Source organism: Myotis brandtii, unplaced genomic scaffold, assembly GCF_000412655.1.
Source record: "Myotis brandtii unplaced genomic scaffold, ASM41265v1 scaffold1164, whole genome shotgun sequence".
Classification (NCBI taxonomy): Eukaryota; Metazoa; Chordata; class Mammalia; order Chiroptera; family Vespertilionidae; genus Myotis; species Myotis brandtii.
Window position 1 is genome coordinate 214,444 of NW_005354027.1, and position 19,716 is coordinate 234,159.

The following is a 19,716-nucleotide window of genomic DNA, read 5'->3' on the forward strand; positions in this document are numbered from 1 at the left end:
AAGAGTAGTGATACTGGCAACTTGGATATGCCAAAGAGAAGCTGTAAATGCCTGCTTTAAGTGAACGGGTATGCATGTACAAGAAAAAACTCAGTATATACAGGGTTTGATACCATCTTTAGTTCCAGGTATCCACTGGGGAGTTCTTGGAATGTGTCCCTCATGGATAAAGAGGGACTACTATATTATTATTTACATGAATTCTTTCTAGTCTATATAACAAAAATGCATGGTAGGTATTTTCTCTTAATTTTATGCGTGAGAAAACTGAGGTTTATGGACAAAATAAATGAAAAGCATAGTATCTTCCCCAAGGACACAGTGCTAGTAAATTATGAAGTTAAACTCAGGTCAAGATGACAAGAGAGAATGAGAGAGAATGTGTGATTAGGGGACAGAAGATGTACTAAGAACATACCACTTAAAGAAAGATAGGAGAGAGTGAGAAGGGAAACACGCAAATTTAGGAGAATGTTGCTGGACAGTAAAAGGTGACTGAGAGGAAGATGGCAGAGATAAGAGAGATGGAGACTAAATTCAAAGAGATTTACAAGAGATAAAAAGGTTACAAACCTGAAAGTGAAATCACAGGATAGAGAAAGAAAGGGAGGAAGATGGTAGAAAGTGTGTTAGAACATCAGGTAGGAAATGGTTAAGAAAAAGACACACAAAATAGGAAAACTATTAATGATATGATGTTTCTACAGAACAGATATATGACATAACCTCCTTGGAGGAGTGTATCTAGTGTAACTCACATATGGGAAGTTAAAATTCATTCATTTACAATCGTTACCGCTTGTGGAGGAATATAATTTCTTTCCTCAAGCAGTAAAGAGTTGGACTCTCCAGGAAATAATTAGGACAATAATAAAAATTTAAAAAGGTCATGCACTAAAATTGACTGAGAATTAGAATAATAATGTGGGATCAGATGGCGCCACAATTGGGACGTGACTTCAGTCTCATCTATTTATCTGTCTGCCTGGGAAGCAGGTGGCGGACATGTGGCTCTGAGAGCAGGGCACTTGCCCCAGGAGTTCCTCAACTAAATGGAAATTGGTAAGCACGGGGCTGTGGGTAAGGAGATGTCTTCAGATTACCAGAAAGATGGATTTACTGATGCTGGACCAGAGAATTGCCAACTGAAACACATGAGTGTGCGCGCACGCGCACACACACACACACTTGACATATATCTTAGGTCCAAATTATAGACTAAAAACTATTCAAATAGAACAGTGTTCATCAAAATTAAAACCTTCTGCTCTGCAAAGAACTTGTTTAGAGGATTAAGAGACAAGCTGAAGACTTGGAGATAATATTTGAACCCTGTATATCTGACAAAGGTCTCATGTTTAGAATATATGAAGCCGTTTCAAAACTGGACAGTTAAAAACACACATAAACAATCCATCTGGAAAGTGGGAAAAAGACACAAAGAGACATTTCAGTGAAGAAGATGGCCTGCAGTGTCAAATAAACAGAGGAAAAGACGTTCAACTTCACTGGCGAATAGAAAGAGGCAAATTAAGATCATTATGAGACATCACTACACACCTATTAGAACAAATAAAAGTTACAAAAAAACAGCTGGAAATAAATAAATGCTGTTGCATGTGTCTTAAAAATGGATCATTTATATATTGCTGGCGGTGATGTAAAGCAGTACAGACTCTCTGAGAAATATTTGGCAGTTTAAGAAGAAACTAAAATAAACTTACTGTATAACCCATCAATCGCACTCCTAGGCATTTATTCCAGAGACATACAAACTTATGTCAGCATAAAAATCTGTACACAATCAATCACAGCAGCTTTACTTGTAAAAGCCGAAAACTAAAAATAACCCAAATATTCCTAATAGATGATAGTGAAATAAACTGGTGCATCCATATCATAAAATACAACTCAGCCACAAAAAAAAAGAATGAATAATGATACATATGACATTTTGAGTCAATCTCCAGAGAATTACACTGAGGAGTAAAAGCCAGTTGCTGGTTTGACTCCAGGTCCAGGGCACATACCTTGGTTGCAGGTTCAATATCCAGCCCCGGTCAAGGTGTGAGCAGGAGGCAGCCAGTCGATGTGTCTCTCTCACATTGATGTTTCTCTTTCTCTCTCTCCTCCTTCCCCCTACCACTCTCTCCTAAAAATCATGGAAAAAATATCCTGACTCCTTGGGTAAGGATCCTAATATATATAGAGCTAGGTGCCATCATGACCAAACGGGCGACCATTCACCATGAAGTGCATGGAGCACCTCTCCCCACTCCCCCAGCCCCTGAGCTGCTCACCATGAAGTGTGGCTGGCGGCAGGGCGGGACTGGGGACTTTTGAGCAATGGCTGGCTGCTTCGCGGGGTGGCCGTGAGCTTAGCGGAGCAGTCACCTGGGTGGCAGCAAGTTTCATGAAGCAGTCATCGGGTGGGGGGAGCCTTGTGGAGCAGTGGCGGGCGGGGGGAGTTTCACGGAGCATCCAGAGGCGAGCTTTGCGGGGTGGCAGCAAGCTCTGTGGAGCAGTCGAGGGGCCGCGAGCATTGCAGAGCACCCCAGGGCGGGGAGCTTCATGTAGCGTTGCAGGGTGGCAGTGGCCATGTGAAGGAGGCCAGGCTAGGCCTAGGGCAGTGATGGTGAACCTTTTGAGCTCGGCATGTCAGCATTTTGAAAAACCCTAACTTAACTCTGGTGCCGTGTCACATATAGAAATTTTTTGATATTTGCAACCATAGTAAAACAAAGACTTATATTTTTGATATTTATTTTATATGTTTAAATGCCATTTAACAAAGAAAAATCAACCAAAAAAATGAGTTCGCGTGTCACCTCTGACATGTGTGTCATAGGTTCACCATCCTGGCCTAGGGATCCTAACCGCGCAAGATTTCGTGCACGCTGGGCCTCTAGTTTAAAAATAAGAGATAAAAGGGGTCCTGAGCAGGCATGTCTGTGCACTGCCACCCTTAGCTCACTGCTCCTGACTTTCTGGCTATGCTTCACCTGAGAGGTGCTGGAGCTCTCAGCACAGGTGTGACACTCAATACACCTCAACTCTCATTAGTGATTGCAGTTGCTTCATATTATTCACTGGTGAGGTGTCTCCTGTCCTATTGAACAGAAGAAGAAACTGAGGCAGGGAGAACTGACCTAACATCTAACGTCATTCACAGTAAGTGATGGATCTGAGATTCTAACCTTAGCTCATCTTACTGCAAAGACGATGTAGAACCACTATTTTATAATTGGAAATATTTCTCTGACCCCTGAGCTTTTAACCCAGAAATGTTGAATTATCTACGCACTGTGGAGAACATGGTGGCCTGGGGCAGAGCGGTGCCACCAGGCTGAGATGGAGGAATGCCTTGCCTCTGGCACCCCAGGAGCCAAAACAAAACAAAATTAAGCTGAAACAAGCTCCCCCTAAATATTATACGAAACTATCACAAATCGATTTTTTAGTAATTTCTAGAAATGGCAACTACCTGCTGATCCTTCAGTTTCAGAAGCCCCACCAAACAGGGCTGCCCACAGCAGGGGTTATCACACGTCCTGTCTCTCAGGTATGCAGAATGCCACATCCTTTCTTTTAACAACACATCCTAGAGAACAATACCCAAAAGTATAAAGTAAAAGTCAACTTCCTGGCCTAAGGAAATAGGTTATTCCCTGAGAAACATGGATGGCAGCAAAAGTAATTATTAAGCTGACACCGTCTGTTGAAAGAGCAATAAAAAAAAAATCACTTTTAGAGACAGAAAAAGTAGCATGATTCTAAAATTCAAAAGCATATATATATTTTTTACCTTTCGGACATGACTTACAGTTGATCTAACCATTTTGGAGGGTCGTTTTCTTTGCTTTTCCCCTGAAAAGCTGTAAGTGGTCGTCACATTGATAGTGAGCCTGAGAAATGAGGGCATAGGAACTGCACCAGCTGCCAAGAACCTCCTCCCCCCCTTACCTCTCCCATCCTCTCTCCTCCCTCCTTTCTGCAACAGAATATAGAAAATTATGCTTTCAGAAAGTGTCAAGGAGAGGGAAATCTCCCTCTTGAGTTCTTGTGGCCAGAGTGATAATAAAATTGACACAAGGGAGATTCACGGGAGAAAACCAACTTAAGTTGTTGTACACAGATCATAAAATTAATGCTCAGAGAGTGGCCAGAAAGCAGGCAGCTTTTATTGTCTTTTCACATAGAGAAACAAGAAATTTGTGAGGATTCAACAAGACAAAAGAAAAACTCAGGTTTGGGAGTTCATTGTGAAGAATCTAAGCAAAGATTTGGCTTGGGTAGCAAATTAGCAAAAACTGTAACAAGTTTGTTTATTCAGGCTTCTGGACCCTGTATTCTCTAACCTGGTGATAAGCATGACTCTCCATCTCCAGGTGCCCGGATGGGGCCTTTCACAGAGGAAATGCGTTTACTGCATTCTGAGAGACAAAGGTCATTCTTGCACCCACTGTTTTTAAAGTAACTTTAATTCAAAATAATCAATGCACACAAGTGGCATGTTTTAGAGCAGCCTGCCCTGGGCCCCCAACCAAAGCTTCCTGAAAAACTTATCACATTAAAAGGCAAGATGGAAAATTAAATTTGAGGTGAAAAATGACATCTGAATTTATTTTCCTCCTGGAAAGAACTTTAAGAATGTTGGGTTGTGTGGCAGGTCCAGAGCTTGGCCTGAGGTGGCAGTCTGACCTCAGCAGCACAGGTCATGGGGCAATATTGTAATTTAATTCATGGTTTGCTCCCCCTGGTAGGGAAGGAGTAAAAGGAAGTTAAGCCAATCAAGAAAGAACAGGGAGCAAGGAGGGTCCCAGCAACAGAGCTGCAGGTGGGACCTCAGGGACAATGTGGCCACCTGGATTGTAGGGACTGTGATATTTGACAGTGGTTTTTATTCATTAAGAAATATTTTACTCTGTCTTTAATACCCAAACCATGTATGAAAAAATATATGTTGCACCCAGCCGGTGTGGCCCAGTGGTTGAATGCTGATTCAGCGTCGGTCTGTAGACTGAAGGGCCCTAGGTTCAATTCCAGTCAAGGGCACATGCCCGGGTTGTGCACTGGATCCCCAGTGGGGGGCATACAGGAGGCAGCTGATCAATGATTCTCTCATCATTGATGTTTCTATCTCTCTCTCTCCCTAATATATTTAAAGCCCTAGCTGGTTTGGCTAAGTGGATTCAGCGTCAGTCTGTGGACTGAAGGGCCCTAGGTTCAATTCCAGTCAAGGGCACATGCCCGGGTTGCGCACTGGATCCCCAGTGGGGGGCACGCAGGAGGCAGCTGATCAATGATTCTCTCATCATTGATGTTTCTATCTCTCTCTCTCCCTTCCTCTCTGAAATCAATAAAAATATATTTAAAAATCTTTTAAAAATATATGTTGTATTTAGTTCAACATGTCAAAGTACTGCATGCAGAGTGTAGAAAGAATAAATGGGCAAAGGCAAGGAGTACCAGGCATTCACAGTGGGCTCAGGGGACCAGGTATCTAATGTGGGCTCCAAGAATGAATGGGTCATGTGTTTTTGGTATAGCTGGAGGACACCTGCAGCAGATGGTAGCCTGGAGGAAGGTAAAGTCACCAGGAAGCTATTTGTGAATGTCAGATGTTCCTCCACCTCTGAGGAGGGTGGCATGCAGATCTGGAAGAGGGAGTACACCACTGCCTCAAAGAAATCAATGACCTGTATAAAGACAAGAGACATGGCCAAGTGCAAGACCATGGTGAGAGAAGTTAGCTTGACATGCAGGCAGACAGGGCAGGGGTCCAGTGGGAATCAAAGGCAGGTGGAACATAGGCAGGGGCAGACACGGCAGTTTGAGCAGCCTAATCACAGAAACCAACCATGCTGAAATAATAGAATGTTTTTGGACACAGAGCGGGAGGAGTGGGAAACCAAGGGAGGGCCTTCAACAACAAGGTGTACTGACGCATAGGAACAGAGAAAGTTCAAGTCCATTGCTGGGCAAGAACAATGAGAGAATCAATCAGGTGGCAACACAGTTAGATACAGAGCAGGCTTGTAGCACATATATACTCCTAGACCACCTAGCTTCACTGGCAACCCATTATTTGGGGCCCCTCCCTGTGTGGGAGTCTGAATCTGTTTGTAATAAATTTGCTTGTAATAAATTATCCATGCTTTTGCATAGGGCTCCAAGAATGAATGGGTCATGTGTTTTTGGTATAGCTGGAGGACACCTGCAGCAGATGGTAGCCTGGAGGAAGGTAAAGTCACCAGGAAGCTATTTGTGAAGGTCAGATGTTCCTCCAACTCTGAGGAGGGTGGCATGGAGATCTGGAAGAAGGAGTACACCACTGCCTCAAAGAAATCAATGACCAGTATAAAGACAAGAGACATGGCCAAGTGCAAGACCATGGTGAGAGAAGTTATCTTGACATGCAGGCAGACAGGGCAGGGGTCCAGTGGGAATCAAAGGCAGGTGGAACATAGGCAGGGGCAGACACGGCAGTTTGAGCAGCCTAATCACAGAAACCAACCATGCTGAAATAATAGAATGTTTTTGGACACAGAGCGGGAGGCATGGGAAACCAAGGGAGGGCCTGCAACAACAAGGTGTACTGATGCATAGGAACAGAGAAAGTTCAAGTCCATTGCTGGGCAAGAACAATGAGAGAATCAATCAGGTGGCAACACAGTTAGATACAGAGCAGGCTTGTAGCACATATATACTCCTAGACCACCTAGCTTCACTGGCAACCCATTATTTGGGGCCCCTCCCTGTGTGGGAGTCTGAATCTGTTTGTAATAAATTTGCTTGTAATAAATTATCCATGCTTTTGCATAAACTGGTTCACAGAGCTCATTCTTCGGCATCCTGAGACACGACCCCAGGGAAAAAATCCTCGGCTCACCATTCCGGTTATCAATGGGACACATGTGGACAGCACTGACTTCAACAGGAACAGTCACCACTGAATTTGTTATTATGGAGAATGTTGGCCAATGAAATAATTTCTGGAAGGTTTTTAAGAGACACTTGACAAAACTTTCCAACTGTGCATGTTATATTATCTGAGGGATAAACCAAGCATGTCTTCAGAGTGATCCTGTGTGTGGTGGGCCATTTGTTACCCCTGACTTAAAGGATCACTCCCCAGATTGGGACAACATGACTTAGCTTTTAGTTGAGAAGTGACCCATGAAGCCAGAACGTCTCATAGGAAGACAACCGCAAGGATGCTGGTGATCTCTCCTAGGGCACAGTCTGCTCTGAGATGCTTCTGAGAGGAGGACTTCATCCAGAAACCCTGCATCTAAGAAAGCTAATCCTCTTATCTCTCCTCTCCAAGTGGTTATGGCTCTAACAAAAGTCTGAGACCTTTTGATTAGCTATTGCATCTTAATGTGAACTTTCCTCGATGGCTCACAGATGCTCTGTGATGGTGGACATCAGAGACCTAGGAAAGGTGGCTTCAGAATCAGTTTCACGGAGAGGAACACACAATTAAGATTCAAATGGCATCAGACAAGACTGACCCACAGAGCTGCTGGGCAGGACTCTCACCTCGGGAGGACGTGGTGTCAGAGACTGGCCTCATGTCAGTCGGGATTCCTGAGGACCTCTTACGCTGCAGACACTGGTAAGATAAACCTCTGAAATTATTCTGTTTAAAGAAAATATGCAAGTTGGGTGGATGACTGTTTCTTTATTATATAATTTAGGTCCTTCCTCCTTCATTGCCAGCTTTGAGTCTTAAGGCCATCTTATTGTGCCCTTGACATTGACCATGCAGTTCTCTCCTCATCCTTCTCCCTGTCTTCCTGGACTGGCTCAGATGCTTCCTGATTCTTTTTAAAGCTCTGTCCTGTTTTACATGAATGAGAAATAGCCACCATCAAGGTCTGGTTAGAACAACAGTCAGTGTGAAGTCACTCTAAAGTACACACACACATACACACAAACACACACGTCTCTAAGTGCCACATTCATTTTTGCAGAGAAATGAGACTTAAATTCTTATATTTGTTAATTGTATATGCCTCCTTCCAATAATGTCTGTCTTAATTTAAGTTGTCCAGAGAAACAGGACCAATAGAATATAACTATACTAGAGGCCTGGTGCATGAAATTTGTGGGGGGGGGTCCCCTCAACCCAGCCTGCACCCTTTCCAATCTGGGACCCCTTGGGGGATGTCTGACCGGCAGTCCAACATCCCTCTCGTAATCTGGGACCACTGGCTTCTAACTGCTCACCTCCCTGCCTGCCTGATTGCCCCTAACTCCCCCCCCTGCCCGCCTGGTCCCCCCCAACTGCCCCCCCCCCGCCAGCCTGGTTGCCCCATGCAGCCTGTTGTTCAGTTGTTTGGTCGCTCCTCACTGCTCCCCCTTCTGGCCTGATTGCCCACACAGTCTGCTGCTCAGTCGTTTGGTTGGCCCTCACTAACCCCCTGTCGGCATGGTCGCCCCATGCAGCCTGTTCGGTTGTCCATTTGGTGGTTTCAGTCACTTAGGCTTTTATATATATAGATGTACAGGAGTCATTTAAACTGTTATGTCAAATATACAATAACATTTAATTCCTGTCTTCCTAGACCATGTTCAGAAGTCAGTGACAGGATCAATGTGTAGAGTTCTGAAGGAAATGGGTAATGGGTATCTAAGCAGACTATTTTTGTGAATAACATGTGAAAGAAAGCTTTTAAAGAAAACACCACAAACTGAGATGAAAACTTGAGGAATTTGACAACATTAAACTTAATGATTAAGGCTTAAAAATAAAATGCCAGAAATACAATTACCATATGGTGACAGGAAAACAAAGACATTTGTAAAACCAAAACACTAAGGAATTAGGGGCTCTTATATTTAGTATAGAAGTATTTATTCTGCATTTACTTGTTTTATTCATGGAAAATTTCTGAAAAGCATCAAGGAGAATGACAAGTGAAAACACACACTCCAGCTTCACTAAAATGAGGAGACCCTAACCACTCCTTGATTTTAGGTGGTTAGAAGGACCACTGAGAGCAGTGGGTATAATGCAGGGCACATCGAGGAGAAAGCTTAGGGGCAGGTCTCAAAATCAGCAAGAAAAGTCAAATTCTTAAAGCTGACAGGCACACCTTGAAGTTTAAACTCAAATTCCTTTGGTGTTGCAGCCAGCACAGAGTGTATGGCTAATTGTAGGAGCTCATCTGGACTCGACTAGAGCCCAAGAGGAAGTGGAGGTGGCCTAAGTGAAGGAATCCAGACTTGTAGGCAGCTCTCTGCAGCTGGAGTAGAGAAGAGAGACTTCATATTGGGACCCAGCTGCCTGCCATGATCTCTTGTGCAAAGCCAATTAAACAAACTCACACAAAATATTTGGTTATAATAAAAATGTACAGCATAGGCAATTTAGTCAATAATACTCTAAATAACTATGTATGGTGTCAGATGGGTATGAGATATATCAAGTTGATCACTTAGTAAGTTTTATATAGCCTAATCACTGTGGTGTACACCTGAAACTGATATAATATTGTATGTCAAATGTAATTAAAAAATTTAAAAAATTAAAAACAAATAAATAAAAACTACAATTAGCATGAGAGGTAGTTCTACTTCTTTCCATATTTAAATATCTTTCCAATAGATGGTATATATATATATATATACACACACACACACTAGAGGCCCGGTGCACTAGGGGGGTCCCTCAGCCCAGCCTGTGCCCTCTCGCAGTCTGGGACCCCTTGAGGGATGTCCACCTGCTGGCTTAGGCCTGCTCCCTGCTCCCTGGGGATTGGGCCCAAGCTGGCAGTCAGACATCCCTCTGGCAGCCTGGGAGCCCTCGGGGGATGTCCACTTGCCAGCAGGGAGCAGGCCTAAGCTGCAGTCGGACATCCTTAGTGTTGCTGAGGAGGCAGGAGAGGCTCCCACCACCACCCAGTACTGGCAGCCGTCAGCCTGGCTTGTGGCTGAGCAGAGCTCCCCCTGTGGGAGCGCACTGACCACCAGGGGGCAGCTCCTGCATTGAGCATCTGCCCCCTGGTGGTCAGTGTGTGTCATAGTGACCAGTCATTCCCAGTCGTTCTGCTGTTAGGGTCAATTTGCATATTACCCTTTTATTATATAAGATAGAGGCCTGGTGCATGGGTGAGGGCCGGCTGGTTTGCCCTGAAGCGTGTCCTGGATCAGAGTGGGGGTCCTGCTGGGGTGCCTGGCCAGCCTGGGTGAGGGGCTGAAGGCTATTTGCAGGCTGGCCAAGCCCACCAGCAGGGACCCTCACCCCATGAGGGTGTGGCCATCCTGGGTGAGGGGCTGATGGCTGTTTGCAGGCTGATCATGGCACCCAGACACGGAAGCTCCCAGTGGAGGCTGGTTGGGTTCCGTGGCTGCGGCCACCATCTTGGTTGGATTAATTTGCATATAGTCACTCTGATTGGCTGGTGGGCATGGCTTTGGGCATAGTGGAGGTGCGGTCAATTCGCATGTTTCTCTTTTATTAGATTAGATATATATGGTTGCCCAAAATGTATACATACTCTTTGAATAATTATAAAGGCAGTGTTTATTAAAATACATTTCATTTTCAAAATTGAGCTATCAGCTGTTAAAGTGTGTTTATATTTTTGTGGGATGCTCTGTATATATAATCTACAATAATAAAAGAAACATGCAAATTAACCATCACTCCGCCACTCCACCACTCTGCTACACCCATGAGCCAATCAGAGCGACTATGCAAATTAACCTAACAAAGATGGCGGTTAATTTGCATAAGCAGGTGCAGAGTGAAGACTGAAGATGGTGGTGGCCACGGAGCTGGAGCAAGCAGGAGGCTTGGGTTGCTCCTGGCGACCGAGGAAGCCAAGCTTCCTGCTGGCCTTGGACTCTACTCAAGGAGTGGCTGGGGGCCTGGGTCACTGGGGACTCCACTCAAGGAGGGGCAACCTAGGCTTCCAGTCCCCTCTAAGCTCCACTCAAGGAGGGGCTGGGAGCCTGGGTCGCTGGGAGCAACCTAGGCTTCCAGTCTGCCCTGGGCTCCGCTCAAGGAGGGGCTGGGGACCTGGGCTCCTCTCAAGGAGTGGCTGGGGGCCTGGGTCACTGGGAGCAACCCAGGCTTCCAGTCTGCCCTGGGCTCGCTGGAGGAGCTGGGGGGAAAAAAAATGAGGGGCTGGGAGAAGCCAGAGCAGAGAAGTCAAACCTTGCTGCTGTGGCCGGACCAAAGGCCTGGGTCCCGGGTGCCGGAGGAAAACCAGTGCCGGTGCCGGCAGCCAGGGGAAGGAAGGCCTATTGTGCGAATCTTCGTGCAACTGGCTATTAGTTATATATAATGGGCTACAACTTTTTGTCCCATAGAAACCCTTTTCTGTAAATTTTCTGCTTGCTTTTTCCAACTTCTATAATCATTATTTGTTCTTGTAGTCCTTTTTATAGATGCTGTTTTGTATCTATAATAGTATGTATACAGGGTGGGGCAAAAGTAGGTTTATAGTAGTGAGTACATGAATCACATACTTTAATATTGTATTCTCATTGAATAATAATTGTATTATTTTCCATATGAACAACTTAAAACCTAGTTGTGCCCCACGCTGTATTTATACATTACATATTTATTTTTAAAGCAAGCAAACAAAACAAAAACCTTAATGAAGCCTTCATCTTTATGGAGCAAGAGCACAAAGCACAAATGCAAGAAGTTAGGAAAGACAGCAGACCATGGGGAGATGAAAAGTGAGCTGTGGCATATAGCAAGGAAGCAGCAAAGCCAATATTAAGCCATCACTGAAGTGAAGGCGAAATGAAAGAGCACAAAGGAGAATAGACACTGTTGATAGCTAATATATTACATATGTAGATATATATAGTTTTCAGACTAAGCTAGTATATTACATATATATAAATATATATATAAATGTATATATTTATATATATATATATATATAGTTTTCAGACAGAAGAAACAGAGCCCAGAAGAAGAAAAATTGTGATTAATAAAATTAGCTACATATATAAAAAGTTTGGGCATTGTGTACAGCACGAAGTGAAATCAAAAGTCAAATAATGAGTTGAGGGAAATTGGGATATGCCACCAATATCCCAGAGACAGCTCATTTCTCTAGTATAATAAACGCTCCTCCACAAACAAAAGGCCAGCAACATGGTGGAAAAACAGCACAGCAGTTCGGAGGAAAGAAGTGCACGTGGGTGCTGTGTTAGGCAAGGACCTGCCCTTCCTCACAGATGCCCATGTTTCACTGAGCAGTGTTTCCACTCAGGGTGATCCCACCCTGCCTGTCAGTGGTACATGAACACAGCTGTTCTCACATATCCCCGATGGGAGTTTTCCCTGGTAGAGCCTCTATGAAAGACTCTAAGATAAATTTCAAAATTAAAAATTCATGGGCCCTTTGATTCAGCAGTTCTACTTCTAGAACAGAGAAAAATGATTGGAAACAAACTAGATGTCTCTTAATAATAAATTGGTTAAATATTTTATCAAAGGAGTGCGCCATAAAGGAGTTCACCACAATCTCAAAAAGGCATGAGGAAATGCTTTATGTCTTGATATGTCACAATTTCCAGGATATACTGTTAAACAACTAGAGCAAGGTAAGAAGCATGCTTAAACAATCCATCATTTGTGTGAATGCTTATATGAATTATTTGCGCTCACATGCACAAAACATCTCAAGAATGATAAATAAGAAATGAGGTGGTTGAGGGTCAGGAGTGGAGGTGAAATTTTACAGAAGATCCTCCTTAGTTGTTGAAATTTGATCCTCCTGAGTTATTACCAATTGAAAATGTATAATAATATAACATAGAAATAATAGGTTGATGACAGGGAGAACAATAGAAAAATAGGCAAAAGCTATGAAGTGAAAAATTTCACAGACATAAACTGAAAGGCCTAATGAATCTGAAGAGAAGATGTAATTTTTCAGTAATCAGAGAGCTACACCGAGACAACTGAGATGCCCAGCAAATAGGCAAAGATTGGAAAGGGTAGCCACACCTAGTGCTGGAGAGGATGCGGGCACAGGGGCCCCCTCTGGGGAAGTAGGACAGTCTCTGCCAGAACAAAGTGTGCACCTTCCCTGAGACCTGGTTCTACCACCTGGGCTCACCATTTGAATTGAAGCTCTTTATATTCTGGAGTTATGCGTCAACTTCAAGGTCCTGGCTTGTTTCTTTGTTTTTGTTTTTAATTTACTTCCTTTGTTTAATGCCCAGCATCTCGTGGTATGAAATGTACACCTCAGGTTTGCTGAGTAAACATTTAAGTCAGTCATTCCCAAACTTTACATATTAATGTGAACTGGAGATTTAAAAAAATTCTGAAAACCTGGTCAACCCCAAGACAAATCATTCACAGTATTGGGGTAGGTGTGGAAACCACCGGTATAATCTCATAGAGGCAAAAAACAAACAAAAAAACAAACCTGTTTTCTGTTCATGAGACAGCCATTTAAGAAGTACAATGACAGGCTTCTACACTGGACTGTGTGCTCAGTTGAGGGGTATGCAGTAAGCTCTCCCATCTCTGTGGTCTCCCCATATCAAGCAACCCCTTACCTCCAAATGCAGCGGACCTAGCCAGTTCAACTTCTAAACCACCGATTGTTCCAGGTGTAAAAAGAAATGCATTAAGTAGATGAATAATCACAAATGCAGAACATTTCTACAGGGCAGAGTATTATGCTATTGTGGTTGTTGCTTTGTGCTTTTTTTAAAAAAATTTGGTTTTTATTTTTCATTTCTGGGGAAGTTGGAGGTCAAGTCTGTTTTATCTCTATTCTTGCAGAATGCATATATAATTTCTAAGAATGACAACAGTTTCAAGAACATTCCATTTACACCAAACAATGTCCTGTCCTGAATAGATTTTCCTTATGAATAAAGTCTCTTTCATGCATTCTTTTCCCTCTGAAGAAAGCCCGCGAGAGTCCTGGGTAAGTGCCAGAGAGTGTAGGTCACTTGGAGCAATAGCTGCAGCTTATGTATGTTGGTGGCTGGAAGTGGGGGCAGGTTCTGGGAGGTCTTGTTCAATAGACAAGGCTGCCACCTTAGTCCGTTATTAATACTTAGCTCACAGCACTGTTTGAGGAACCAATGAAATGCATAAAATGTTCAGGATAAAGTCAGCCACATAACAAGTGCGAACTGGGGTGACAATGATGATGATGATAGTTTTCATAGGGTGCCCTCTTTTCTGAAAACACTTCCTTCCTAATTTCATAAACTGAGGAATTGTCTTATTATATGACTTTTTGTGGTGGTCCCTTCCATCTTCAAAGCTCCCAATGCATCACTCTGACACTGACTCCTCCTTCTGCCTCCCTCATCTACTCAGAAGGACTCTGTCATTACTTTGGGCCCACCTGAAACATGCAGGTTGACTTCCTTATCTGAAGATCATCTGATTAGCAAACTTATTTCTACCCACAACCTTGATTAACTAGTATATACAACGCTTCTTGGGATTAGGATGTGGATGTCTTTGGGGGACCATTAATCTGCCTACCACAAAAAACAAAACTTGAGCTCTGTGTGGGCTCATACTACTGGAGTATTACTGTTTCTAGGCCCTCTCAGAAGACAGAGTAAGAAAATATATGTGTATATTGAATATATTCACACCTTCATCTAAGTATATATATCTGTATCTGTACTGACTTAATTCATCCTGATGTTTCCAACTCTAATCCTCTAATCTAGTATGACATGGATCATTCTAGCCTTTGATTTCTATAACCTTCCACTCCAACAGCGAAAAACTTGGCTCCCACTATTTGCTATTGTTTAATTTAATTGTTCAATTACAATATACGTGGATAATGGTTTACCTGTAATCCCATGGGAAACAACTTTACAAACTAGAGTATAATGCTTATGTGCATTTCCTTTTTGCATTTAGTCTCACAGATTGGACTCATTTCTAAAATTACTTAGGTCAGCACCTTTTACCCTCACCCTTTTTAATGGGGTAATTTCATATATTTTAAATGTCGTGTGTGGTGTTTTTTTAATTTTTTTGTTTGGCCATAGTCTAAATTTCATTGTGAGATTCCTAGCCTCTTTGAATAGTAAAGTCTTAAATAGAAGAATAGGACAAGGAACTAGAGTACAAGGTTCTACGGGGCTGTGACAGATTATTAGTGAACATATTCCAACTGCCCAGAAAAGAGCCCTGCTAAGAATGCCCAGCATTATCTTGACTGCCCGGTTCACTCCTAACCATCTTTTAGCCAGTTATGAAAGTATTTCTTTTCCTGAATGTCTTAGCCTTCGTTTCCTTTCCAGGCTAGACAGAGTCATGGTGTTCCAGCAGTGAGATCGCTCTATTTTTAGATCTATGATAGACAGATAGCTGCATGCCCACTGCTGTTCACAAGTAAATCCCACATTTCCTTAGTGCTTCAAGTGTGCCTGTCTTGTAGATCTTAACAAAATTGTTCAGATGCTCAGGTGTCCTGTTATCTCAAGCACACCAGGGGGACATGCTCTTTCTGCTTAGTGTACAGTAGGCAGGTTTGCAGGTCTTAGAAAAAGCTGGTGCTCAAGAAGAGTAAACTGAAATAGAACAAGTAAAATAAAGAGGGCCTGTGCTTTACCTGTAGTTCACCAAGTCCTCTCTCTTGGCTTCATACTCCACCATTTGTGGAGTCAGCGCTGGTCCCTACCTATTATGTGACTGGTCTGTCCCAAAGTGCATCCTGGGAGAGGTGACTCCCAGATAGAATGGTGAGTTTACCGCCATTTATCTTGGGTCAGGTGGGGAAACATGATTCTCTTCCAATAAGCAGAATTATGTAAGTGGTATCTATTACTGTTGGCTGGAAAGCTATTCATTTTTCAGAGCAAAGTTCAAGTTGCATGAGCTATGGGATGTGTTTCTTCACTATCCTCGTTTTCCTTATTTCCCACCTCTGAATTCTTACATCATGGGCTGGCTGTTTGTGCTGGACACTTGGATATTTTAAATACCATGTTACCATGCTGGTCACATATCCATGTGCTTATCATATCTCCTAAAAAATACAGTAACTATCAGAGGAAGGATCCATTTATGCTTCTTCTCTCTGCTTCTTACTGTACTTTCTATGATATCTTTTATGTAGTAAGTGATCAGTAAATTCAAGAAGATTGAGAATTAAAAGTTACCTAGTGAAATCAATTCATTATCCAGGTAAAGAGTGCTCTCTCTTATCCTTAGAATACCCGCCTTCTGGCCTCACCCAACATGAGAGCATCTTACCGCCATTCACCACTCCACAACATAAAAAACCAAGAACATCGATTTGCACGTTTTCAGAGGGATTAGGTATGTTAGTGTCTCCCTCTGGCTCTTCCAGAAGCCTGCTACACCATTCGTGGTGCCGGTACTTTATTTGGGAAGTGATCCCATGATGTGTAAGTGAGAGAGAGGAGATAGGACAGACAGGAAGTCAATAAAGGGTACATTATTGGGCTGGTTACTATTGTGGGCAATGAGGACTATGTCTCCCTAGACCCACTGAGGATGTTCAGAGAGTTGACCAAGGGTCCATCCCTGTAGTAATGGGAGACTGAGCATTAATCCCCCTGCCTTCTAGTCCTCATAGGCAGTGATTGTCCTGGGAACATTAACCACCATTACCCAATTACCACACCATGCTCCCCCCGCCTTCCCTGCACCCATGGGTGAACAAAAAGGAATGACTTACTCTGCTCATTTTCATTCTTAGAATGTTATCCTAACCACAAGTCTGAAGTATATACTATTGTGACTTTGAGTTTTATAAAATTGGATCAATGCAGTTCAACTTAATATAATGCATTGATAGTAGTTGATAGGGGTTTAAACTGAGGAATTAGAGCATACCAGAGACCCATTTTTAAAATTAATTAATTAATTAATTTTTTTTACTAATGAGAGAGTATTTGAATCAGTAGTGCACTAATCTGCAGACTTGCCAAGGGAGTGTTAGAGTGGATTTGCATGTAACTTACTCACTCATACAGGGAGAATCTAGAAGGAATATCTGCCACTACTACTGTGGAAAATAAATTTGTGTGAGAAGTTCCAGCATCCTTGAAAAGCTCTGTGATCACACTTCTGTGTAGGCCAGACTTCACAGTGGGAATTGCAGTCACTGAATTAGGAACCGTAAATGCAATGGGAGTAATTGGACCCCAGGATGCCAGGGGCCAAGGGGCAGTATTCAACCACCAAAGGCAGGTGGGTGTGGCTACCAAACCTGGCAGCAGAGCTAAAGCAGCAATCAGAGCATTCTGACTTATCCAGACGATAGTGTTGCCTGGTTAATGATAGTGTTCCCATAAGTAAAATACATAGAAAGCCTACTAAATTCTAACTTGATCTGTATAAACAGAAAACTTCTAGATCAAGGGAACAAAAGCTGAACCTGAATTATAAAAACAGGGAGTCAGGGCTCCTCAATCAGTTCCTGGAGCTGACCCAATTACAGACCCAGAACTCCATGAATGAAGAAGGGGAGGTGAGGTCCCATTGAAGAAGGATCCCATTACACTGTCAAAAATGTATACTGTTAATCATTCTCCCAGCCTTCCCCAAGCGGAACTACGCCTTTTATCAGGGTACCTTATTGGGAAAAATGAAATACTGAGAGTCCTTTGGTACCTCTGGACACTGGTTCTGAACTGACACTAATTCCAGGAATCTCAAAATGTTACTGTGGTCCACCAGTCAGAGCAGAGCTTTATGGAGGTCAGGTGAACAATGAGTTTTCTCTCAGTCCCACTTCACAGTGGGCCCACTGGGTTTCTGAATTCATCTTGTGGTCATTCCCCCAGTTCTGGAATGAATGATTGGAATAGCTACACTCAGCAGCTGGAAGAATCCCCACATGTGTACCCTGACCTATGGAGTGAGGGCTTTTATCGTGGGAAGGGCCAAGCAGAAGCCACTAGAACTGCCTCTAGCTAGAGAAAAACAATAAACTAAAGAAAAGACCACATTCCCAGAGGGATTTCAGAGATTGGTGCCACCATCATGGACATGAAAGATGTAGGGATATAGGGTGGTGGTTCTCATCACATTCCCATTCAACTTGTCTATTTGGCCCGTACAGAAGGCAAATGGATCTTGGAGAATGACAGTGGATTATTTTTAAGCATTACTAGGTGCTGACTCCAATTGCAGCTGCTTGATCAGATATGCTTTTATTATTTGAATAATTTAACACATCTCCTGGTACCTGGTATGCAGCTACTGCATTGGCAAATGGTATATTTCCATCCCTGACAAAAAGGCCCACCTGAAGCAGTTCACTCTCATCTGGCAAGGCTTTCCTACTGCTAGTACCTATCAACTTCCCAGGCCTTTGTCGTAAATCGATTGCCTTTCCCTTCCATAAGCTATCACACTGGCCCATAACATTGGTGACATTGAGCCTAGTGAGCAAGAAACAGCACTGATGGGTAAGACATTCAAGTGCCAGGGGGTGAAAATAAATTTGCTAAAATTCAGGGGCCTTCTACCTCTGTGAAATTTCCAAGGTCAGTGGTGTGTGGCATGTCAGGATGTCCTTTCTAAGGTGAAGGATAACTTAGAGCATCTGGCCCCTCATACAACCATCTATTGAGCCTCTTTGGATTTAGGAGAGAACATATTCCTCAATTTGGTGTGTTACTCCATCCCATTTATTAAGTGACCTAAAAAGCTGCAGTTTTAAGTAAGGCCCTGAACAACAGAAGACTAGGAAACATATCAAGGCTGCTGTGCAAGCTGCTCTGCCCTGGGGCCATCTGATGGAGCAGATCCAGTAGTGCTAGAAGTGTCAGCAGCAGATAGAGGTGCTGTTTGGAGCTTTTGGCAAGACCATGATGGGTGAATCACAAAGAAGACTTTTAGGAATTTGGAGTAGAGCCCTGACATGCTCTGTAGATAACTGCTCTCCTTTTAAGAAACAGCCCATGACTTGCTACTCTACCTTACCCATGGGCCACAATTTACTATGTGACCTGAGCAGCCCATCGTGAACTGGGTGTAACCTGACTCATCACATCATAAAGTTGGGTGTGCAGAGCAGCCTTCCATCCTCAGATGGAAGTGGTGTCTACATGATTTGGCCCAAGCAGGTCCAGAATGTACAAGTTCATTACATGAATAAGTGGCTTGAATATCATGGCCTCCACTCCTGATACACTGCCTTCTCTCTCCCAGCCTGTACCTATTGCCTCGTGGTCGACAGAGGAAGCAAAGACTCGAGCCTGGTTTACAGATGGTTCTGCTTAATATGTAGGCGCTACCTGAAAGTAGTTAGGTGCAGCTCCTCAGCCCGGACATCCCTGAGGACAGTGGTGAGATATTTTATATATTGTTTCTCTACCTGACACAGGGAGGGAGCTCAGTTAAGATTTCCTTACAGCATCTCTCTGGCTAACCCAGAGACAAGGAGCAGGTATATGTCCCCACACTTCTCCTCCTCTGCACAGGGATGGTGCTCTGTCAAGTCATTACTGACCTGAAGCCTGCACTGCTGTGACCCTTACCAGCTGAGCCCACCTGATGGTCTGAGCTCCAAGGTGGCTGACCATTCACAAGCTCTGAGATGTTGCTGAGCCCTCCTTCAGTGCCTACGTGCCCCCCACCCACCCACACATAATCACTGGACGTTCTTTCTGGCCTGATAGCATAATGCACTGACCAGGGAACTGTAAGAGCTCTGGAGGCAGGCACTCTCACATAGCCCATACTAATAGGACCAACCACATCCT

General features: G+C 43.5%; 1 pseudogene; it reads left to right on the top strand.

Annotated features, from left to right (window-relative positions):
* Positions 1-5,448: 5,448 nt before the first annotated feature.
* The window catches only part of LOC102261826, a 60,247-nt pseudogene continuing 45,979 nt past the window's right edge, over positions 5,449-19,716 (top strand).